Genomic DNA, 25,373 nt, shown 5'->3' with positions numbered 1-25,373 from the left:
GGCCTAGTGCTGGGATTGCCCTGTAGCGGGGGTATCCCTTTAGCAATTGTGGCCATCAGTAAAAATATTATGTATTCCCTGTTACCTAGCCTGGGTACGCGAAGTACCCGAATGTAATATTTATTGCGGTGTGGCCCTCTATCTGCACACATCGATTACTGTGGCACCTTGTCATCGTGAAGGTGGCCAGATTTATATCTGAGAATATCTTCTACTACTCTATATATACATTTTTTGCACAATATCTCCCCCCCCCCTTTTCTCTCCCTCCTCCGGTTTTAACCTTTACCATCATTATGTCCGTTGTCTTTATTTTCGGGGCTGTTTGCCCCACAATGGGTTAATGCCAGCTTTTATCACATTTAAGACATTCCCTCCCAGACACACCTATCACTTAATCAGATTGCCCTGCTTCTTATATAATTAACATAGTAGATGCGGTAATGTGCGCTGGTGATATGCGTTCTATACGCCGAATATCCTGTCTGGCAGGAGTTCGGAAGTGCCCACTCCGGCGTGCGTTCCACTAAACGCTAGCCGCGCAGTACCTGGATAGCTGTGTCTCACATGCCGGATATCCGCCCGGCGGCAGTCTGGAGGGGTGCATCCTGGCGTGCGTTCCACCGTGGAACGCACGCACAACGGCAATCATGGGCCAGCGGCTCGGTGGGGTGGCTTTCCACCTGGTGTCTGCTGCCCCTTACTAATTGGAGGGTGGGGTATTTATAGGGTGGCGGAGCCTTGTACTATTGCTTCAGACCCTTCCATACCGACGGCGGGGCTATGTGAGTACACACTTCGGTATCCTTATATCATATAGCGATTCAGTCCACAGGTGTAACAATATAGTTTTTACTACATTTCAGGTACTATATGGTTGGTAGCTCTATACTATAGGAGCTATACCCTGTGGGGCTGTTTTGTATTGGCAGTTACTTTCAGGTATTTGAGTTATTTTTACCTCCACTTTCTACATCTGAGGTATTATAAATAGTATTAGCATGGTGATCATCCTTTCTCTTACAGCTCTACCTATGAAGTTTCGGGGCTATTACCCTTGATGCCCTGTGATGAGCACTCTCATAATTTATCACTATGTGATTTGGTGCCATGGCTAGTTTCCACATATATATATGTCCCCATCTCTGTTTTTATCCTTTGCAGAGATTTGCATTTTGCTGGCGTTCGTCATACTCCATCGTCAAGTTCACTGCCAAGTGACCGTATGTACTCCGCCATTTGGCACAGATTTATCTATTCTCCTTTATATTAAGTATGGGTCTAATGGCTTTACGTAATTTTCTAACGCAATTTTAAATTATGCATCATTATCGGACAGGGCCTGCTTTATTTATTTTTATCGGCTCCGTGTCTATATTATACCTACCTCGTATTACCCCCTGATGATCCCACTTTGTCGGTGAAACGCGTCGGGGTTTTGGTATATCATATTTATATCACTTAACTATCGTATCAGTGTGTCTATGTGCGTGTGTTTGTCTGCGTATTTTATTTACTAGGTGGACCCTGTACCTCCTGGCGATCCATCACGAGGGTTGTATACAGTGGACACCTCTTTTCCTCTTTTTTGTCTGTGCTAGTCACCCGTTGGGGGGCCACTCTGACACTAGCTTCTCTCCACCCTGTCACCTTATCAGGGTTAGACAGGAGGTGAGGCTAGGCTCGAGGACAGGGAGTCCCCACCACCAGGGGACGTCCCTGGGCAGAGGACCAGATTAGGGTAGCAGTGGTAGGGACATCTCCCCCACCACTTACATAGTGTATCTAACTGTGTCGTGGCCCACCCGAATGACTATGTATAGGTTAGTCTTTTATTCTCATTAAACTTAGCTATCCAATTATTGAACAGGGTACTATTGCTGGACTTTTTGATTTCTTAATTATTACCCTTTTTCTGTATCAGTTGGTATCATTACTGCTGGACTTTCCCATATAATTCCACATGTGTTAATTCATAGTTTTGATGCCTTCAGTGGGAATCTACAATTTTCATAGTCATGAAAATAAAGAAAACTCTTTAAATGAGAAGGTGCGTCCAAACTTTTGGTCTGTACTGTATATCTTTATATACATAACTAGTTCACTGTTTGCTGCTATTTCTGTATTCTATAGGAGAGAGGCAGTGAGGGCAGCAGCAGTCAGTGTGGTGCGCATCTCTCCAGTACAGTAAATACAAGATGGGGAGCGCTGCTAATGCAAGAAATAGGCCACGTTAAACTTTACACCCTTAGGCTACATGCACACGACCGTTGTGTGTTTTTTGCGGTCCGCAAAATGCGGATCTGCAAAACACGGATGGCGTCCGTGTGCGTTCCGCAATTTGCGGAACGGCACAGACAGCCACTGATATAACTACCGCAAAATGGACAAGAATAGGACAAGTTCTAATTTTTTTGTGTTTTTTTTTTGCGGGGCCACGGAACGGAGCAACGGATGTGGATAGCACACGGAGTGCTGTCTGCATTTTTGTGGCCCCATTGAAGTGAATGGGTCCGTATCCGCACTGCAAAAACTGCGGATCGGATGCGGACCAAAATAACAGCTGCGTACATGAGGCCTTACTTTGACTTTCGCATTTGAATATTCTGATTGTATTGGATACAATTTCTCATATTTTTGTGAAGTGGGGGTGGGGGGTGGACGGCAGGACCGGACCATCTCATTTATTATTTTCTATGTCTGTTTCAGTCGTAGAAAATTATCTAAATATAAGCCATGACTTTTTGCATTGAGCTTGATTTTAACCGCCTCCGGACCGCCTAACGGAGGATCGCGGTCCGGAGACGGCTGTCTTAGGCAGACTCATGCGTCTACGCGTCATATCGCAAGACTTCCTGTGAACGTGCGCACACAGGTGCGCGCGTTCACAGGATCGGCAGGTAAGCGAGTGGATCTACAGCCTGCCAGGGGCGATCGTTCGCTGGCAGGTTGTAGATGCGATTTTTTTAACCCCTAACAGGTATATTAGACGCTGTTTTGATAACAGCGTCTAATATACCTGCTACCTGGTCCTCTGGTGGTCCCTTTTGCTTGGATCGACCACCAGAGGACACAGGCAGCTCTGTAATAAGTAGCACCAAGCACCACACTACACTACACCCCCCCTTTCACTTATTAACCCCATATCACCCCATATAGACTCCCTGATCACCCCCCTGTCATTAATCACCCCCCTGTCATTGATCACCCCCCTGTAAGGCTCCATTTAGACGTCCGTATGTGTTTTACGGATCCACGGATCCATGGATCGGATCCGCAAAACACATACGGACGTCTGAATGGAGCCTTACAGGGAGAGTCTATATGGAGTGATCACCCCCCCTGTCATTGATCACCCCCCTGTAAGGCTCCATTCAGATGTCCGTATGTGTTTTGCGGATCCGTGGATCCGCAAAACACGGACACCGCGGATCCGCAAAACACATACGGACGTCTGAATGGAGCCTTACAGGGGGGTGATCAATGACAGGGTTGTCATCACCCCATATAGACTCCCTGATCACCCTCCTGTCATTGATCACTGTGAGGCCTGTAAGGCTCCATTTAGACATTTTTTGACACAAGTTAGCGGAAATGGATTTTTTGTTTTTTGATTTTTCTTACAAAGTCTCATATTCCACTAACTTGTGTCCAAAAATAAAATCTCACATGAACTCACCATACCCCTCACGGAATCCAAATGCGTAAAATTTTTTAGACATTTATATTCCAGACTTCTTCTCACGCTTTAGGGCCCCTAAAATGCCAGGGCAGTATAAATACCCCACATGTGACCCCATTTCAGAAAAGAAACACCCCAAGGTATTCGCTGAGGGGCATATTGAGTCCATGAAAGATTGAACTTTTTGTCCCAAGTTAGTGGAAAGGGAGACTTTGTGAGAAAAAAACAAAAAAATCTATTTCCGCTAACTTGTGCCCAAAAAAAAATCTTCTATGAACTCGCCATGCCCCTCATTGAATACCTTGGGGTGTCTTCTTTCCAAAATGGGGTCACATGTGGGGTATTTATACTGCCCTGGCATTTTAGGGGCCCTAAAGCGTGCGAAGAAGTCTTGGATCCAAATGTCTAAAAATGCCCTCCTAAAAGGAATTTGGGCCCCTTTGCGCATCTAGGCTGCAAAAAAGTGTCACACATGTGGTATCACCGTACTCAGGAGAAGTAGGGCAATGTGTTTTGGGGTGTCTTTTTACATATACCCATGCTGGGTGAGAGAAATATCTCTCTATAATGACAACTTTGTATAAAAAAATGGGAAAAGTTGACTTTTAGAGAGATTTTTCTCACCCAGCATGGGTATATGTAACAATACACCCCAAAACACATTGCCCTACTTCTTCCGAGTACAGCGATACCACATGTGTGACACTTTTTTGCAGCCTAGGTGGGCAAAGGGGCCCACATTCCAAAGAGCACCTTTAGGATTTCACAGGGCATTTTTTTTTACACATTTTGATTTCAAACTACTTCTCACGCATTAGGGCCCCTAAAATGCCAGGGCAGTATAACTACCCCACAAGTGACCCCATTTTGGAAAGAAGACACCCCAAGGTATTTCGTGATGGGCATAGTGAGTTCATGGAATTTTTTATTTTTTGTCACAAGTTAGTGGAATATGAGACTTTGTAAAAAAAAAAAAATAATCATTTTCCGCTAACTTGTGACAAAAAATAAAAAGTTCTATGAACTCACTATGCCCATCAGCGAATACCTTAGCGTGTCTACTTTCTGAAATGGGGTCATTTGTGGGGTTTTTCTACTGTCTGGGCATTGTAGAACCTCAGGAAACATGACAGGTGCTCAGAAAGTCAGAGCTGCTTCAAAAAGCAGAAATTCACATTTTTGTACCATAGTTTGTAAACGCTATAACTTTTACCCAAACCATTTTTTTTTACCCAAACATTTTTTTTAATCAAAGACATGTAGAACAATAAATTTAGAGAAAAATGTATATATAGATGTCGTTTAAAAAAAAAAATTACAACTGAAAGTGAAAAATGTCATTTTTTGGCAAATATTTCGGTAAATTTCGATTAATAACCAAAAAGTAAAAATGTCAGCAGCAATCAAATACCACCAAAAGAAAGCTCTATTAGTGAGAAGAAAAGGAGGTAAAATTCATTTGGGTGGTAAGTTGCATGACTGAGCAATAAATGGTGAAAGTAGTGTAGTGCAGAATTGTAAAAAGTGGTCTGGTCATTAAGGGTGTTTAAGCTAGGGGGGCTGAGGTGGTTAAAGCAGTTATACTGCATTAGGACATTAGCATTAGGACAATATACATTGAAAGGCTGAGCAGTGCTGCTCTCGAGCTCTGATGTGAAACAATCTAATACTCCAGAAGAAGATCTTTCCGCTATCCGGGGTGCTGTATCACTGACCTAGCTTATGCTCAGGGTTGGTCACCAGAATCTTGTGTCTCATGCTGCTGCCTGGATGTTAGGTCTCTTTCTGTGTATGCATTAGTGTCTATTCATCAAACCTCTCCCTGCAGCACTGCAAGGGTTAATTTTTGCTATGTGTTCAGCTGTGTTCTGGGCTGTTTTTTCCACCCCTTGTCTGTGCAATAAATTCCTTTGGTTCCACTTACTTTCTAGGTTAAGTTGCTTCTAATAAGGCCTCATGCACACGACCGTTGTGTGCATCCGTGTCCGTTGTTCCGTGATTTTCTGCTGACCCATTGACTTTCAATGGGTCCGTTGAAAACTCAGAAAATGCACCGTTTGTCATCCGTGTCCGTGATCCGTGTTTCCTGTCCGTCAAAAAAATAGGACCTGCCCTATTTTTTTGACAGACAACGGTTCACGGACCCATTCAAGTCAATGGGTCCGTGAAAAAACACGGAGGCACACAAGATTGTCATCCGCGTCCGTGATCCGTGTCCGTTTTTTTCCTATCATTTTCAAGACAAACTTGACTTAGATTTTTTTTTCACTTTTCTGGTCTGGTGATCCTCCAAAAATCAAGGAAGACACACGGTAGAAAAAAACAGATACAAAAAATACTGTCGTGTGCATGAGGCCTAAGGCTGAATTCATACTTCAGTTATTTGATCAGTTATTTTAATTGTATGTATACTAATGCCAGAAGCCTAATACAACTGGGGAACTGAAGTTAGTGATGTGTGAGGAGGACTATGACATAGTGGGAATAACTGAGACATGGCTGGAGGATAGTTATGACTGGGCAGTTAATGTACAGGGTTACAGTCTGTTTAGAATGGATCGTCAAAACCAGAGAGGGGAAGGGGTCTGCCTTTATGTAAAGTCCTGTCTAAAGCCAACAGTCCGAGAAGATATAAGTGAGGGACATGAACATGTTACTGTGGGTAGAAATACATGGAGGACAAAAATAATAATAAATTACTAATAGGAGTTTATTATAAACCACCTAATATACCAGAGTCCACAGAAAATCTGCTACTATACAAGATAGACTAGGTGGTTATTATGGGGGACTTCAACTACCCAGATATAGACTGGGAAACTAAAAGTTGTACATCTCATACAGGAAACAGGTTCTTGGCAATAACCAAAGACAATTACCTTTCCCAACTGGTTCAGAGCCTGACTAGAGGGACGGCCATACTGGACTTAGTATTAACAAATAGACCTGACAGAACAACAGATGTGTAGGTTGGGGGACACCTGGGAAATAGTGACCATAAAGTAATAACCTTCCAATTATCCTTCAAACAAGCGTTTCTACAGGGAGGAACAAAAATACCAAACTTTAAAAAAGCAAAATTTAGCCAACTAAGAGAGGCCATAGGCCTAACTAACTAGGACAAAGTCCTCAAAAGTAAAAATACCGCCACAAAATGGGATATTTTTAAAAACATCCTAAAATATAATTGTGAGAGGTATATACCGTATAGGAATAAAATGTTAAGGAACAAGGAGAAACTAATGTGGATAAATAGAACTGTAAAGAAAGCAATAAATGACAAAAAGAAAGCATTTAAATCACTAAAACAGGAGGGTAGCAAGAAAGCACTTAACAACTATAAGGAAAAAAATAGAATATGTAAAAAACAAATAAAAGCCGCCAAACTAGAGACCGAGGGATTAATTGCCAAAGAGAGTAAAACTAACTCTAAAATGTTCTTCAATTATATAAATGGTAAAAAGTATAAATCTGAAGTTGTCGGCCCTCTACAGAGCAATGAGGGGGAAGTTTGCAAAGAGCGACGAGGAGAAAGTAAAGCTATTAAATATTTTTTTCTCCACTGTATTCACTGAGGAAAATAAACTGTAAAAGTAAATTCCCCATTAAAAGTGCCATGTTTGACCCAGGAAAAAGTACAACAGCGACTTAAAAAGATTAAAATAGACAAATCGCCAGTACCAGATGGCATACACCCCTATAGCCTAAGATAATTAAGTAATGTCATAGACAGACCCTTATTTCTGATATTTACAGACTCTATACTGATAGGGAGTGTTCTACAGGATTGGCGCATAGCAAATGTGGTGCCAATATTCAAAAAGGGTTCAAAAACAGACCCCGGAAACTATAGGCCGGTAAGTTTAACATCTGTTCTGGGTAAACTGTTTGAATATTTTCTAAGAGATGCTATCTTGGAGGATCTCAATGAAAACAAGCAAATAACATCGTATCAGCATGGCTTTGTGAGGGATCGGTCATGTCAAACTAATTTAATCAGTTTCTATGAGGAGGTAAGTTCTAGACTTGAGAGCGACGAATCAATGGATGTCGTATATCTGGACTTCTCCAAAGCATCTGACACTGTACCACATAAAAGGTTAGTATATAAAATAAGAATGCTCGGACTGGGAGACAATGTCTGTATGTGGGTAAGTAACTGGATCAATTATAGAAAACAGAGGGTGGTTATTATTAGTACACACTCAGATTGGGTCACTGTCACTAGTGGGATACCTCAGGGTCAGTATTGGGCCCTATTCTCATCAATATACAAACCGGATTCCAAAAAAGTTGGGACACTATACAAATCGTGAATAAAAACTGAATGCAATGATGTGGAGGTGCCAACTTCTAATATTTTATTCAGAATAGAACATAAATCACAGAACAAAAGTTTAAACTGAGAAAATGTACCATTTTAAGGGAAAAATATGTTGAATCAGAATTTCATGGTGTCAACAAATCCCCAAAAAGTTGGGACAAGGCCATTTTCACCACTGTGTGGCATCTCCCCTTCTTCTTACAACACTCAACAGATGTCTGGGGACCGAGGAGACCAGTTTCTCAAGTTTAGAAATAGGAATGCTCTCCCATTCTTGTCTAATACAGGCCTCTAACTGTTCAATCATCTTGGGCCTTCTTTGTTGCACCTTCCTCTTTATGATGCGCCAAATGTTCTCTATAGGTGGAAGATCTGGACTGCAGACTGGCCATTTCAGTACCCGGATCCTTCTCCTACGCAGCCATGATGTTGTGATTGATGCAGAATGTGGTCTGGCATTATCTTGTTGAAAAATGCAGGGTCTTCCCTGAAAGAGATGACGTCTGGATGGGAGCATATGTTATTCTAGAACCTGAATATATTTTTCTGCATTGATGGTGCCTTTCCAGACATGCAAGCTGCCCATGCCACACGCACTCATGCAACCCCATACCATCAGAGATGCAGGCTTCTGAACTGAGTGTTGATAACAACTTGGGTTGTCCTTGTCCTCTTTGGTCCGGATGACATGGCGTCCCAGATTTCCAAAAATAACTTTGAATCGTGACTCGTCTGACCACAGAACAGTCTTCCATTTTGCCACACTCCATTTTAAATGATCCCTGGCCCAGTGAAAACGCCTGAGCTTGTGGATCTTGCTTAGAAATGGCTTCTTCTTTGCACTGTAGAGTTTCAGCTGGCAACGGCGGATGGCACGGTGTATTGTGTTCACTGACAATGGTTTCTGGAAGTATTCCTGAGCCCATTCTGTGATTTCCTTTACAGTAGCATTCCTGTTTGTGGTGCAGTGTCGTTTAAGGGCCCGGAGATCACGGGCATCCAGTATGGTTTTACGGCCTTGACCCTTACGCACAGAGATTGTTCCAGATTCTCTGAATCTTCGGATGATGTAATGCACAGTTGATGATGATAGATGCAAAGTCTTTGCAATTTTTCGCTGGGTAACACCTTTCTGATATTGCTCCACTATCTTTCTGCGCAACATTGTGGGAATTGGTGATCCTCTACCCATCTTGGCTTCTGAGAGACACTGCCACTCTGAGAAGCTCTTTTTATACCCAATCATGTTGCCAATTGACCTAATTAGTGTAAATTGGTCTTCCAGCTCTTCGTTATGCTCAAATTTACTTTTTCCAGCCTCTTATTGCTACTTGTCCCAACTTTTTGGGGATTTGTTGACACCGTGAAAATTTGAATCAACATATTTTTCCTTTAAAATGATACATTTACTCGGATTAAACGTTTGATCTGTCATCTACGTTCTATTACAAATAAAATATTGACATTTGCCATCTCCACATCATTGCATTCAGTTTTTATTCACAATTTGTTTAGTGTCCCAACTTTTTGGGAATCCGGTTTGTATTTATTAATGATCTTGTAGAAGGTTTGCACAGTAGAATAAATTTTTTTGCAGATGACACTAAACTGTGTAAAGTAATTAACACTGAAGAGGACAATATACTGCTACAGATGGATCTGGATAGATTGGAGGCTTGGACAGAGAAGTGGCAGGTGAGGTTTAACACTGACAAATGTAAGGTTATGCACAAGGGAAGGAATAATGCAAGTCACCCGTACATACTAAATGGTAAAACACTGGGTAACACTGACATTGAAAAGGACCTAGGAATTAAGCTGTAAAAACCAGTGTCAGGCAGCTGCTGCCAAGGCCAATAAGATAATGGGTTGCATCAAAAGGGGCATAGATGCCTATGATGAGAACATAGTCCTACTACTTTACAAATCACTAGTCAGACCACACATGGAGTACTGTGTACAGTTCTGGTCTCCTGTGAACAAAGCAGACATAGCAGAGCTGGAGAGGGTTATCAATATTAGGGTTATTCACTTTAGAAAAAAGACGACTGAGGGGAGATCTAATTACTATGTATAAATATATCAGGGGACAGTACAGAGATCTATCCCATCATCTATTTATCCCCAGGACTGTGACTGTGACGAGGGGACATCCTCTGCGTCTGGAGGAAAGAAGGTTTGTACACAAACATAGAAGAGGATTCTTTACGGTAAGAGCAGTGAGACTATGGAACTCTCTGCCTGAGGAGGTGGTGATGGTGAGTACAATAAAGGAGCACAAGAGGGGCCTGGATGTATTTCTGGAGTGTAATAATATTACAGGCTATAGCTACTAGAGAGGGGTCGTTGATCCAGGGAGTTATTCTGATTGCCTGTTTGGAGTCGGGAAGGATTTTTTTTCTCCTTAAGTGGGGAAAATCGGCTTGTACCTTATATATTTTTTTTGCCTTTCTCTGGATCAACTTGCAGGATAACAGGCCGAACTAGATGGAGAAATGTCTTTTTTCGGCCTTATGTACTATGTTACTTATATATACTATTTCCATCAGTTATTTTGAGCAAAAACCCATAGTGAAGGCTACTGAGAGATAAAGTATCATGGAAAGATCTGCACCTGTTCTGTGATTTTGACCAGCACCTGGTTTTGGCTCACAAAAAGGGCTCATTCACATGAACGTTTTTTCTGTTCCTTATACAGGCCGTTTTTTTACGTTCCATATATATGGTCTGTATACGGAACCATTCATTTCAATGGTTCCGCAAAAAAAACCTGACTCAAAACATGTTATGCCCAGCCCAATTTTTTCTATGTAATTACTGTATATGCCATACGGAAAAACGGAATGGAAAAACGGAACAGAACCGGAAACATTACTGAAAAATAAAATCTGGAAAAACAGCCCGCAAAACACTGAAAAAGACATACGGTCATGTGAACGAACCCTAACTGATAGAAATAACTGACCAAGTAACTGAAGTGTGAGCTCAAAGATATTTAAAGGAATTTTCCAAGAGTTTTTATTTTTATTTTCTGGTGTCACTTGCCTGTTCAAACAGCTGATTGGCAGGGGTGCAGGGATTTAGATATCCACCATTTAGATATTGATGACTTATACTGAATATAGGACAAAGACGCAGCACTCTTCCAATTCAAGTGATTCACTAATGCGCATCAAAGATGGCAACGTTTCGACTTTATCAAATCTTTATCAAGCCACAAGTAAAAGTATATAGTAATGTTTCACACCCACCAAAAGTGAACACCCATCATGTTAAATTAACATATGTGTAATGAGAGACCATGAAAAGAGTTTGTTTTCCATCTTGCATAACAGAAACCAGACGGATCCGTTATGCGGCCCATAGACTTCTATTATGACGGATCAAAATGAAATGCTTCCGTTTTGCATTCTGTCCGGGAATTCCGTTATATAACAGAGTTATAATAAAACCTATAACGGAATACCCTAATCAAGTGTAAACCCGCCCTTACTGTGCGATGGTATATCATGGAGACCGGAGCAAGCACCATACTAACAAAGCAAGGCCAAAGGGGTATGCAGCAACAGGAAGCCTCATAGCGCACATGTGTACCCAGTGCGCAGGAATAAATGGGCGTCCAAATGGAACGTATGCTGGTTGGCTAGAAGTGACATCACAGGCATGCCGAGAAAACCGTAAGTGAGGTACCACATCATTGATAACTAGGCAACCGGGCTGTCACAGGAAACGCGATGGTGGACAGCAATAAAGTGTAAAAAACAACGTGGCAAATAGAACAAAAGAGCAAAGGGCTGGCATCCTAAGTATAGGCAAAGGAGTACACTGTCGGGGAGGATCCTAGGATGCTAGCCCTTTGCTCTTTTTTTATTCTATTCACCACATTGTTTTTTTGCATTCTATTGCTGCCCACCATCGCAATAGCTCAGAACTTTGCCATGTTTGATGCGGACTAATAAACAAATCATGAAGATAGGTCATCAATATCAGACTCCCATAAAACTCCTTCAAGGAGGTTGTCCCAGAATAACAACATATCCCCTACTGTATAAAATAGGTAAAAAGTATCTGATTGCTTTGAGGTTACACTGGTGGGACCTCCACCGATCCTGAGAATGGTCATCCCATTCTTCCCCCGTTTCAATGGAGCGATGACTGTGCTAGTAGGCTACCGCTCCATTGAAAGTCTATGGGGCTGATGAAGCTAGGCAAGTGCTGTCCATAAGTCCCCTAGAGATAAATAGACCGGTAGCACACGTGCTCCATTCAAATAGGGAACATGGAACCTCTGGTCTCATGATTGGTGGGGATCCCAGTGGTGGGACCCCCAGTGATCAGACATTTATCACCTACAAGCATAACAACTTATCCCCTATGGATAGGGGATAAGTTGTTATTCTGGGACAATCCCTTCGCGAAACAGCTGAACATTCCCTATGCTCAAGCGTCATTAGTATGTGTTGTCACACAAAGTAATTAATATAAACACATACAATCGCGAGCAGTTCTGTTACGTGCTCCGGGAGCATTCAAGTAGGGTTTTCAGCAGATCAGAAAGAAAAATTGCATAAGTAGCATATAAAGCCTCGTGCATACCAAAAACTACCTTCAGGCTTCTAATAAATTCATAAAACTTTTATTTTTTTTTGTAAAAAAAAAAGTATCATTTCCTAGCAGGCAATCACTTTAATTAACGGGATCACCTACAGCAACACATGTCCTTCAAAAACTTACATTATTTTTTTCTTTATGAATTTCAAAGTTTTTGTGGTAAGAGTTGAATAGCTCGACAGCTAAACCTCAAAAGAATTTGTAAGCTTTTATGGCGGTTACAAACCACTGTGCTGCCGTCTTCATAAGAAAAGATTCTTAACACGGCAGAGAAAGAAGGTGTTTTATACACATAGCTAGAAGCATGAATCTCCTCCAAAGGTCAGAAAACTTTATTTAGCAAAAAAAATTGTAAAAATTAAAAAAAGAGCAGCTACCAAATAAGTAAAAAAATGAGTAATTATTTCCGCAATGTTATGAATTAAAGATGTGATTATGTTTTCTTTGATGTCATTCATGGGTAAGGGGTGTAATTATGTTTTCGAAAATGAAATGGTTCAGATTTTTGGGGGGGAGAATTTTTAAGAGAATTATTTGGAATACTTGATATCAAAATTAAAAAAAACACACCATTATTAATGTTTTGTATTTTTAAATTATGCGGTAATAATCATGGCTGAATTACAAAAATACTGATGGGGCCCATAGTAGGGTATAGTATAGAATCATTACTTTTCTAATTCTTATATTGTGGCCAAACATGGTTTTATATTAGAAAATTTCTAAAATTAAAAAAAGGAAATGAATAAATAAAAGGAAAAAGATAGGGCAATAAAGTAGTAAGATCATTACAAAGCATAATATTGTGTATGTCCTCCTCGTGCCACCAAAAAAGATCTGACCTCTTCGGGAAATGTTTTTTTTACAGTACAAATTAATTTATGACGTTATTACGTGAAGTCTCGTGAGACTTCGCGAAGCAATAACTTCGGCTCATCGGAGCCAATACATTTTAATACTGTACGGAGCTCCTGCTCTGTACAGTATTGGAACAAAGTTTTATGCAAATCGACTTCGGATGTTTCAATCGAAGTTGATTCGCTCATCCCTAGTGGCCTCCGTGGGGCTTGTTGCTCAATTGGGTTGAGATCTGAGGAATTTGGAACCAATTCAACACTCTGATCTCTTTGTCATGTTCCACAAACCATTCCTGAACATTTTAATAGTTTGGCCAGGGCAGTGTCCTACTAAAAGAGGCCACTGCCATGAATGGATGGACTTGGACTGTACAATCTTAAAGAGGTTGTTCACCCCAGGGGACTTTTTCTACAGACTCTCCAGCATGGCTGGACCTGTAGTAGTAATAATATTTACCTGATCCCCGCCGCTGGTTTCCAGTTCCATCTCTGCCCACGTGTCAACATCTGGACGGACATGGGAAACGTTACTGGCTGCAGCACTTGGGTGTCACCCATGTGTCATGTCAATGGGTCATGTGATGCATGGTTGACAAGTCACGGATGCAGCCAGTCATTGGCAGAAGCGGTCACGTGACACATGTCAAACTGGATGTTGAGGTGGGGAGACTTGCAGAGGCGGCAGGGATCAGGTAAGAATGATTACCACCGTGGGTCTGGCCATGCTGGGCTGTAGCAGCACTGTGAATAGTAACCAGATTTACAAAGTTGTAGAGCAAAATCTTATCTTGTGAGTCTTCTTGGCAACAACTGGTTAAAAGTTCAATGAAATTTTTTGTATTGAGTTGGTTCTACAGATGATTCAGGTGAAATTTGTCACATTATTCATCTTCACGTGGCTTCCTTTGCCAAGGACTGAAAGACTAGTGTGAAGCATATGTCTGTCGTTTACACGTACTGTCACCAGCATCTGTATCCTCCTGAATGGAGCTATCACACCTCATATACAGAGAAGGTGATCAGGTGATGCAGGGGCCTGACATTGTGCCGTAGTTATTTCCCATACAGAAGATCCCAATTAAAAAGTAATCTAAAATAAAAAAAAAGTATACAGGTTATGCAATTCCCACACAACACATGGGAAAAAGTAAGTGCCCCCTTAGTGACTTATTTAACCACCTGAATAAATGTAATTGCATAATAATTCAGGTGACTGAATACAACCAGTCCAGTATCTACGGGTTTATGCATATGGGACCCTCTGTGTACAGAGCTATAGTCTGAGTACTCTATGGGGCCCAAGCAGAGGCATACAGAGGTTTCATCTTATAGAAATCCGACAGAATAAATAGTGCCATGTGCCAACGCATGCCATGCTATGGAGGTATTCTCCCCTAGAAGCAACAGTTTTGTACAGAAGCACCATATGGTGGTACACAGAGTATCTAGGGCTGCATACTACATAGACCTAAGAACTCCTGCCACATAGGCTCTATGTATATGCATGGGAGGCCTTGGCATTTATGGGGCCCCAAGCAAAGCTCTGTCTGGGGGCGCTAATCAGGACAGTCAGACAGGAATTACTATTCCCAGCAGTGGTTTCCTATCGGTCCGAAACTGTACAACTGTATCTGTATCTCCCCCCACCCCGGTGCCAAATCCTGAATCCAATCCCTCCTCCCCAGACCTACTGCTAAAGGCATATTTGAATTGGACATTACATAAAATACCACATACCTCTTACATCCAGTGATGTCTCTTCTGCTGTAGACGTTCTCTTTCCTCATCTTCTCCATTCAGATCAGACCGCCATGGCAAAGTATTTCAGCCGCATCTCGTCTCTGCAGTTTGGCAGAACAGACATCTTAGATTACTCACTTTTCCATCATTCTCCCCCTTCTGGTGCCCCAATAGTGTTATCCTGCTGCTACCCCCAATATTGTGCCCGCTGTGCTCCCCAATGACACCAAACACTATACTGCAGAAATAACAGTGCCATACTGATAGTCCCTAAAGTGCTCCCAAAAATCCCTCCAACAGTAATAATAATTCTATCCCAGATTGCCATCACTAATAGTAGTGCCCCAGTAGTGATAATGCGCTCCAAGAGTACCCCCATTAGTAACTAATTAGTAATAATGCAGTTATAATGCCCCCTGTAGACTAGAGGGGGCCGGAACGGGGGAACGGTGGTCTGGTGAAAAAGGGCTTATTAGCCGTTGTGTGGTGAAGCGAGGAAATTACAGCCCATTTTGGCGTGTATTAGTGGCAAAAAAAAGTATTATTTGTCGTTCTGCGGTGCGGTTATATGTTCTAAACCTTTTTTGGCTGTTCACCGGTGCAGTTATATGTTCTAAACCTTTTTTGGCTGTTCAGCGGTGCAGTTATATGTTCCAAAGCTTTTTTGGCTTGTATTAGTGGGGAAAAAGGGCTCATTAGCCGTTGTGTGCTGAAGTGAAAAAAATTGCAGCCCTTTTTGGAATGTATTAGTGGCAAACAAATGAACAAATGTATTATTTGCCGTTTAGCGGTGCAGTTATATGTTCTAAAGCCTTTTTTGGTGTGTATAAGTGGGAAAAAAGGGCTTATTAGCCTTTGTGTGGTGAAGTGAGAAAATTACAGCCCTTTTTGGCATGTACAGTGGGGCAAAAAAGTATTTAGTCAGCCACCAATTGTGCAAGTTCTCCCACTTAAAAATATGAGAGAGGCCTGTAATCATAGGTATACCTCAACTAAGAGAGACATAATGAAGAAAAAAAAATCCAGAAAATCGCATTGTCTGATTTATAAAGAATTTATTTGCAAATTATGGTGGAAAATAAGTATTTGGTTAATAGCAAAAGTTCATCTCAATACTTTGTTATATACTCTTTGTCGGCAATGACAGAGGTCAAACGTTTTCTGTAAGTCTTCACAAGGTTTTCACACACTGTTGCTGGTATTTTGGCCCATTCCTCCATGCAGATCTCCCCTAGAGCAGTGATGTTTTGGGGGCTGTTGCTGGGCAACATGGACTTTCAACTCCCTCCAAAAGGTTTTCTATGGGGTTGAGATCTGGAGACTGGCTAGGCCACTCCAGGACCTTGAAATGCTTCTTACAAAACCACTCCTTCGTTGCCCGGGCAGTGTGTTTGGGATCATTGTCATGCTGAAAGACCCAGTCACGTTTCATCTTCAATGCCCTTGCTGATGGAAGGAGGTTTTCACTCAAAATCTCACGATACATGGCCCCATTCATTCTTCCTTTACACGGATCAGTTGTCCTGGTCCCTTTGCAGAAAAACAGCCCCAAAGCATGATGTTTCCACCCCATGCTTCACAGTAGGTATTGTGTTCTTTGGATGCAACTCAGCATTCTTTCTTCTCCAAACACGACAAGTTGAGTTTTTACAAAAAAGTTCTACTTTGGTTTCATCTGACCATATGACATTCTCTCAATCCTCTTCTGGATCATCCAAATGCTCTCTAGCAAACTTCAGACGGGCCCGGATGCAGGATTTGAGTCCCTGGTGGCGTAGTGTGCTACTGATGGTAGCCTTTGTTACTTTGGTCCCAGCTCTCTGCAGGTCATTCACTAGGTCTCCCCGTGTGGTTCTGGGATTTTTGCTCACCGTTCTTGTGATCATTTTGACCCCACGGGGTGAGATCTTGCGTGGAGCCCCAGATCAAGGGAGATTATCAGTGGTCTTGTATGTCTTCCATTTTCTAATAATTGCTCCCACAGTTGATTTCTTCACACCAAGATGCTTGCCTATTGCAGATTCAGTCTTCCCAGCCTGGTGCAAGCCTACAATTTTGTTTCTGGTGTCCTTTGACAGCTCTTTGGTCTTGGCCATAGTGGACTTTGGAGTGTGACTGTTTGAGGTTGTGGACAGGTGTCTTATATACTGATAACAAGTTCAAACAGGTGCCATTAATACAGGTAACGAGTGAAGGACAGAGGAGCCTCTTAAAGAAGAAGTTATGGGTCTTGCTTGTTTGTAGGTGACCAAATACTTATTTTACCGAGGAATTTATTCATAAATTCATTAGAAATCCTACAATGTGATTTCCTGTATTCTTTCCCCCATTCTGTTTCTCATAGTTGAAGTGTACTTATGATGAAAATTACAGGCCTCTCTCATCTTTTTAAGTGGGAGAACCTGCACAATTGGTCGCTGACTAAATACTTTTTTACCCCCCACTGTATTAGTGGGAAAAAAAATAAAAAATTTGCCGTTCAGCGGTGCAGTTATATATTCTAAAGCCTTTTTTGGCGTGTATTAGTGGCAAAAAAAGTATTATTTGCCGTTGTGTGGTGAAGTGACAAAATTACAGCCTTTTTTGGGGTGTATTAATTTCCTTTTTATTTACTTACTTGATCTAACAGTATGTCAGACAGAGAAGTGACAGGCCCTGCACAGGGGAGGGGCAGAGGCCTAAATGTTTCTGGCGCAAGCATAGGTCACAGCAGAGTAAGGGGGCTTGGCAGCAGGGGTCACTTTCAGAGGCCTGAGCTCCCGGTCTCATCTAGTGGTCATGTTTTGACCAGCAACCCAGCGGTTCTTGAATGGTTGACTCGGTCATCCACTTCGTCTCAAGTGACATCAGAAACCCCCAGCCAAGAGTCGTGGGTTCCTCTGACACAATGCTTAGTTGGCATGGCCTGGGAGCAGGCCCTGTGCCCCCACCTGTCCTGAACCTTCATCTGTCATTTTCAGTTCTCTCACCACGAGAAGTATTATATGCCGGAGGCTTGGCTCCACTTTTCAGCGAGGAAGAGCTACAGTCAGCAGCTACTGCCCATCCAAGATCTGAAGGAGACATCCGCCGCTTCCTCTGGTAGGCGGGCAAGTAGTGATGAGGAAAGTAGCGTGGGAGCTGGTGTTGCAAGCAGTCAGGCTCCTGGCTCGGATACCGATGAGGAGAATATCAGTGACGTGCAGACAGTACTCAATGTTGATGTAGCCGATTGCAATTGGGAGCCGGGTGATGAATGGGCTTCATCATCATCGTGAGAGTAGGGGTGGCAGCTTGCGCACGAGGCAGCGGCGGAGCCAAAAAGTCGATAGCATGGCCGGGAGTCAGCAGGAGCCTACCTGCCTGGAAAGTAGTGGTGCAGGGGTTCACGGAAGCAGCGGCGGTACCAGTCAGTGCGAAGTGTTGGGGGTAAAATCACCTACTTGGCAATGTGGGAGTTTTTTGTTAAGCTGCAGGAGGAGATGAACATGGCCATTTGACGAAATCACCACGGCCCTGCGTCAACATATGCAGCGTCACCATAAAGTGGCCTGAGAGAACCGTGGCTCCAATGTGGTAGTCCAGCCTGCCGGAGCAACCGCTGCATCACCCAGTGGAACCCACCCAATTTCAGGCAGTCAAGGCTCCACCACCTCAGCCAAAGGGAGCTGTCTGTCCTTCCCATCATCTACCGGTCCGGATGCTCCTGCTCCTCGCCCTCCTACTCCTCGTCAGTCATTCCATCAGCAATCGATCACCAAAGCGATTGCCAAGAGACAACAGTATACGTGCACGCATCCAACGGCGCAGAAGCTGAACATGCTTCTGGTTAAGTTGCTAGTGCTGCAGTCCCTCCCTTTCTAAATGGTGGACTCTGCACCTTTCAGAGAACTGATGGCTTGTGCTGTGCTGAGGTGGAGAGTCCCAAGCCATCATTTATTTGCCAAAAAGGCAGTACCAGCCCTGCACAAATATGTAGAACAGAACGTGGGCCAGATCTTAAGCCTATCAGTTTCTTCCCAAGTGCACGGCAGCGACAACGTGTGAAGCTGTAACTACGGTCAAGGACAATATATGTCCTTTACGGCCCAGTGGCTAAATGTGGTTGCTCCAGCCAAACCAGCAACTTGGCCAGGTGACACCGCTTCTGCCTCCACGTTCTCACATCGTTGGTCCTGCGACAATGTCCGTCTCTGCCTCCTCATCCTCCACCGTGTCCTCAGCCTCCACTGCAAGGACAATTCACAGTGCTCCTCCAGCATACCACATGTGCAGGGCACAGCGGCGTCACACTGTTCTACACCTCGTTTGCCTAGGCGAACGGAGTCACACAGGGGAGGAACTGCATCCTTCATCAGGAAATCGAATCCTTGCTTTCTCCGCGACAACTCAAAATCGGAACTATGGTGACCGACAATGGGAAGAACATAGTGTCGGTGCTGCGTCAAGGAGGGCTGAGCCATGCACCCTGCATGGTGCACGTGTTCAATCTGGTTGTCAAGCGGTTCCTGTAGTCTTCCACCCATCTCTAAGACATCCTAAAAATGGCCAGGAAACTTTGCATGCACTTCAGCCACTCGTACACCGCCAAGCACACCCTCCTTGAGCTGCAGCGGCAGAACGCCATCCCCGAACATAGGCTGATATGCGACGTTTCCACCCCCAATATGTTGGACCAACTATACAAACAAAGAAAGGCCATAAACGATTTCTTGATGATCCAAGTGGACAGGAATACTCCCCTGTGTAACTTCCATGTCAGCCAGAGGCAGCTCATGTGTGACACCTGTTGTTTGCTCAGCCCCTTTGAGGACTACAGGATGAACAACGTCATTCCACTGCTTCAACAGATGCTGGTAAATCTGGCTGGTCAGGGGACTGGAGACGTGGTGCCTACATCTCACAGCCACATAAGCCCTGAACTGGAGGAGTAGGACATTGAAGCACAAGCAATGTGTAGCGAAATGGGTGTTTTTTCTACACAGGTGACAAGAGAGGAGGAACAGCCGGAGGAGCAAGAGGGAGATGAGGAAGATGAGGCAGATGACCCAGGCACACCGTGGCAGTATGCAGTGGAGATGGAGGCAGGAAGTCCTTCCGAGTCACTTGTGCAAATGGCCCGCTGCATGCTCACCTGCTTGGGTAGTGACAGCCGAATTGTCACCATTTGGCAGAGGGACGACTTCTGGCTCTCCACCTTGTTAGACCCTTGCTACCAGTCCAAAATGGGGGCCTTTTTTACACCTGCTAGGAGGGAGGACAAACTGAACTACTATAGAGACATCCTATGTAGTCAGTTATCCGTTGCCTATCTGCTCCATCGTCCATCCTCTCGCAGGTCTGACCCTGCATTCTCGTTCCACTGCCATGGCTGCTATAGCAGGGGGGGTGGGTAGGAGCAGTACCAGCTCCATCAGCAGCAGCTTGAGTCTAGAGTTGATGATGAGCAGCTTTCTTAACCCGCCTAGTGAAGAAACTACTCACCAGCAGCAGAAGCTAGACATGGAGCAGAACATGAACCAGCAGGTGGTGGCATATTTAGACAGTACCGTACCCTGCCACCCCACATTGAAGATCCGCTGGACTACTGGGCAGCCAAACTTGATTTGTGGCCACAACTGGCCGAGTTTTCCCTGGAAAAGCTGTCCTGCCCGGCCAGTGGTGTGGCATTAGAGCGGGTGTTTAGTTCGGCGGGGACCATAGTTACCCCAAGGAGAACTCGCCTGTCCACCCAAAATGTGGAGAGACTGACCTTTGTCAAGATGAATCAGGCATGGATCAGCCAGAATTCCCACCCACCAATACCTAATGCATCAGATTAGATCATCCATGCTGCCTCACCAACACCTTGACAAAAAAGACTGGTTTCTTCTGGCTACCTACCTCAGCTACTATTCTGATGCTGCCACCCGCCTGATGCCAAGTGCTCCCTTTTACACCCATTACACTGTTATTGCCACCTACCTCCACACTATGTCACCTTGCCAGTCTGTGGCCTCCTCATGCTGCTGATAACTCAACACTATGTCACTGGGCCACTCTGTGGCTTTCTCATGCTGCTTCCACTTCAACACCATGTAAAAGGGCCACTCTGGTCTCCTCATGCTGCTGCAACCTCCACACTATATCACCTTGCCACTCTGTGGTCTCCTCATGCTGCTGCCACCTCCACACTCTGTTATTGGGCCACTCTGTGGCTTCCTCATGCTGCTTCCACCTCAACACCATGTAAAAGGGCCACTCTGGTCTCCTCATGCTGCTTCTGCCACCTCAACACTATGTCACTGGGCCACTCTGTGGCCTTCTAATTCTGCTGCTGCCACCTACACACTATTTCACCTTGCCACTCTGTGGTCTCCTCATGCTGCTGCTAACTCAACACTCTGTCACTGGGCCACTCTGTGGCCTCCTCATGCTGCTGCTAACTCAACACTATGTCACTGGGACACTCTGTGATCTCCTCATGCTGCTGCAACCTCCACACTATATCACCTTGCCACTGTGTAGTTTCCTCATGCTGCTGCTAAATCAACACTGTGTCACTGGGACACTCTGTGGTCTCCTCATGCTGCTGCTAACTCAACACTATGTCACAGGGCCACTCTGTGGCCTCCTCATGCTGCTGCAACCTCCACACTATATCACCTTGCCACTCTGTGGTCTCCTCATGCTGCTGCCACCGCCACACTCTGTTATTGGGCCACTCTGTGGCTTCCTGATGCTGCTTCCACCTCAACACCATGTAAAAGGGCCACTCTGGTCTCCTCATGCTGCTTCTGCCACCTCAACACTATGTCACTGGGCCACTCTGTGGCCTCCTCATGCTGCTGCTGCCACCTCCACACTATATTACCTTGCCACTGTGTAGTCTCCTCATGCTGCTGCTAAATCAACACTGTGTCACTGGGCCACTCTGTGGCCTCCTCATTCTGCTGCTGCCACCTCCACACTATGTCACCTTGCCACTTTGTGGTCTCCTCATGCTGCTGCTAACGCAACACTATGTCACTGGGCCACTCTGTGGCCTCCTCATTCTGCTGCTACCACCTCCACACTATGTCACCTTGCCACTCTGTGGCCGCCTCATGCTGCTGCTAACGCAACACTATGTCACTGGGCCACTCTGTGGCCTCCTTATGCTGCTGCTAACTCAACACTATGTCACTGGGCCACTCTGTGGCCTTCTCATGCTGCTGCAACCTCCACACTATGTCACCTTGCCACTCTGTGGCCTCCTCATGCGGTTGCTGCCACCTCCACACTATGTCACCTTGCCACTATGTGGTCTCCCCATGCTGCTGCTAAATCAACACTGTGTCACTGGGCCACTCTGTGGCCTCCTCATTCTGCTGCTACCACCTCCACACTATGTCACCTTGCCACTCTGTGGCCGCCTCATGCTGCTGCTAACTCAACACTATGTCACTGGGGCACTCTGTGGCTTCCTCATGCTGCTGCCACCTGAACACTATGTAAATGGGCCACTCTGTGGTGTCCTCGTGCTGCTGCTGCTGCCACTTGTCCACTATGTCACTGCGCCACTCTGTGGTCTCTTAATGCTGCTGCTACCTCAACACTATGTCATTGGGCCACTCTGTGGATTTCTCAAGCTGTTCTCCCACCCTCCCCACCATGACTGTGCCACTATTTTGCCTTTTTGGCCTGGTACAATGGATTCTGTCTGTGTAGCAGCTGTAAGGCCTGTATGGTCCCATCAGAATTGGCTTATGATTTGGTAGCCAAAACCAGGAGTGGGTAAAAAACACAGAAGACATGCAAATATTATATTCATGTGTCATCTCTGTTTTGGATCCACTCCTATTTTTTGGGGGCTTTAACAATAATGATGGATTACTGACCAAATGCTGACTGAGTGAAGGCAGATGCTCAACAGACAGGATCATTTTTTTGGGAGGTTATTGTTCTGACGGATCAGAGGAAGAGCAAAATAATCAGTGACGTCAACACAAACTTACTGCCGACACCCTCTCCACTCTGTCGGGGGGCTCTACTTGTATAAGCGTTTAATAGAATAGGTTCTGTAGACATCTATGTGGAATCAGCTGACGACGGTGTAAAAGGAATCACCGCGCAGCAGCAGTGAACGGAGGGCTGACTGTTACTCTGTGGACGGTGTAAAAGGAGTGCGCTCTTTACAGTAGGATCTTGGGCCCCTGCACGGTTCTTTATACCTGACGCTAACATCTACCTGTAAGGCTGAGTTCACACTTGAGTTATTTGATCAGTTTTGGCCCTGTGACTTCCCAAATAAGTGAAGTGTGCAGTGATTCTAAGAGCGACGCCTGTCATGTGCATGTCATACTGACTCACAGTATTGTTTTACTACCACAGCAGACTCCCTATGCGTGTTACCTGAAGGCACAGTGTTTTACACCACTATACAGGCTCTCTGCAGCCAGGAAATAGCTGTTTTTTAACATGATTTGCCCCGAATAAATTCGGATCAAATCGAATCTTTTTGGAAAATTCGGCGAACTGGCCAAATCTAATTTTTTTTAAATTCGCTCATCTCTAGTTCCAACACCTGGTGGTCATTTATTTCTTCATATATCTTGTTATTGCTTACTTTTTCGTTTAGCGCGCTCCAAATCAACTGCATATACTTAAAGGCTATGACCGTCTTTGGGTGCTTTTTTTTTTTAATTATTGCTATAATGTGCAGAGGCTGTGGACCCACTGTACCAACTAACCAGTTTGACTTTGGGCTAACTCTAAAGGTATTATCTTAGTAGTCTGGTTTTCACCCTTTAATCTGGTCTTCGCAACTGGGGAGCCACCAGGCCGCTACCTATTGCAATTATCCCAGTGGTGGTCAGAGACACTAGTGCTAGACACTGAGGGGTCAGGCAATATTTGTAGTCAGAAGATAGGCTGAGTTCAGGGCAGGCTGCATACAAAAGTATCCGGTAAACAAGTTCAAGGTCAGGACAGGCCGAAATAAATCAATACGAGAAACAGGTGAAGGTCAGGAAGAAGTTTGGTAAATGGGCAGTCAGACAGAAACACGCACCTTTGCTGGTAAACTAGAAACCTAAAGCTCAGGCACCCTTCCACTAGAGAAGGTGCCTTGTATACCCAGGGACAGCCAGCCATAGGCTGGGGAAGAACTTGGATGTGCACGCTGGCTTTGTAAGAGGCAGAGAGCGAGCATACTTGCACCCTAAGAAGGCTGGGAAGTAAAGGACAGGCCAGGGGATAGGGGCACCAGCAGGGTCAAGGATTGCTGGTGGCCAGGCCTGCTGCAGGTGGTAGATGAGAGCACGCAAGTCTGTACCGCTGGTAAACCAGGATGTGGGATCTGGTAAGAGGTGCTGCACCTGTGCCCTCTCGGAAGAGGGGCAGCGTTGGGTATGAGACGCCATCATAACAATTGCTAAAAATGTTAAGCCCATTTCTCTGTACAGCATTGAGTTTCTTTAGTAGCAAGCTGTCTGTTGAAACTGTGTTCCTTCAGGGCAGTGGCGTACCTACCATATAGGCAGACCACGCAGCTGCTATAGGGCCAGTGAAAAAGAGGGGCCTGCAGTGGAGGAGAGGCCCCGTCCCCTAATTGCTCCTGTCTATCTTTCTAAAGCTAAAGGACCTTTGATTATGTCATCGCAGGTCCTGTAAGGGAAATGCACAGTGTACAGTGTAGTTCCCAGGTTAGAACAGTGCATCTGCCAGGACCTGTGATCACATCATCTTCAACATCACAGGTCCTGCAGGATCTAGCAAAGGAACTGCACCAAAATGGTTTAGTTCCTAGGTGTGAAAGTTACATCTGCCAGGACCTGTGATGACATCATCACAGGTCCTTCAACCGCTAACAGAAAGTATCAAAAGTTCACAATCAGCTCTGCATTGATCCATACAGACTGGAATGGAGTGGTAAGAGGAGGTCGTCCACTTCTCATCATTTACAACCCCCCATACCCTGTTTATACTCATTTTCACTCATGTATAATACTTCAGACAGTTACAGTGGCCACTACCTCATGTAGCTCACACACACAGTGACCATAATGTATAACTGACCACATATTTCTGTAAACATTGCATCTATGCATCTACTGTATTATACCTCGTATGTCTCACATCAATACACTGCTCTGTATATATATATATATACACACACACCGCATATATTACACAGTATTACAGATGCAATATGTAGATA

This window comes from Bufo gargarizans, chromosome 4 (assembly GCF_014858855.1).
Source record: "Bufo gargarizans isolate SCDJY-AF-19 chromosome 4, ASM1485885v1, whole genome shotgun sequence".
NCBI classification, from domain to species: Eukaryota; Metazoa; Chordata; class Amphibia; order Anura; family Bufonidae; genus Bufo; species Bufo gargarizans.
The sequence above is the reverse complement of the archived record's forward strand: the minus strand, read 5'-3'. Positions refer to the sequence as shown.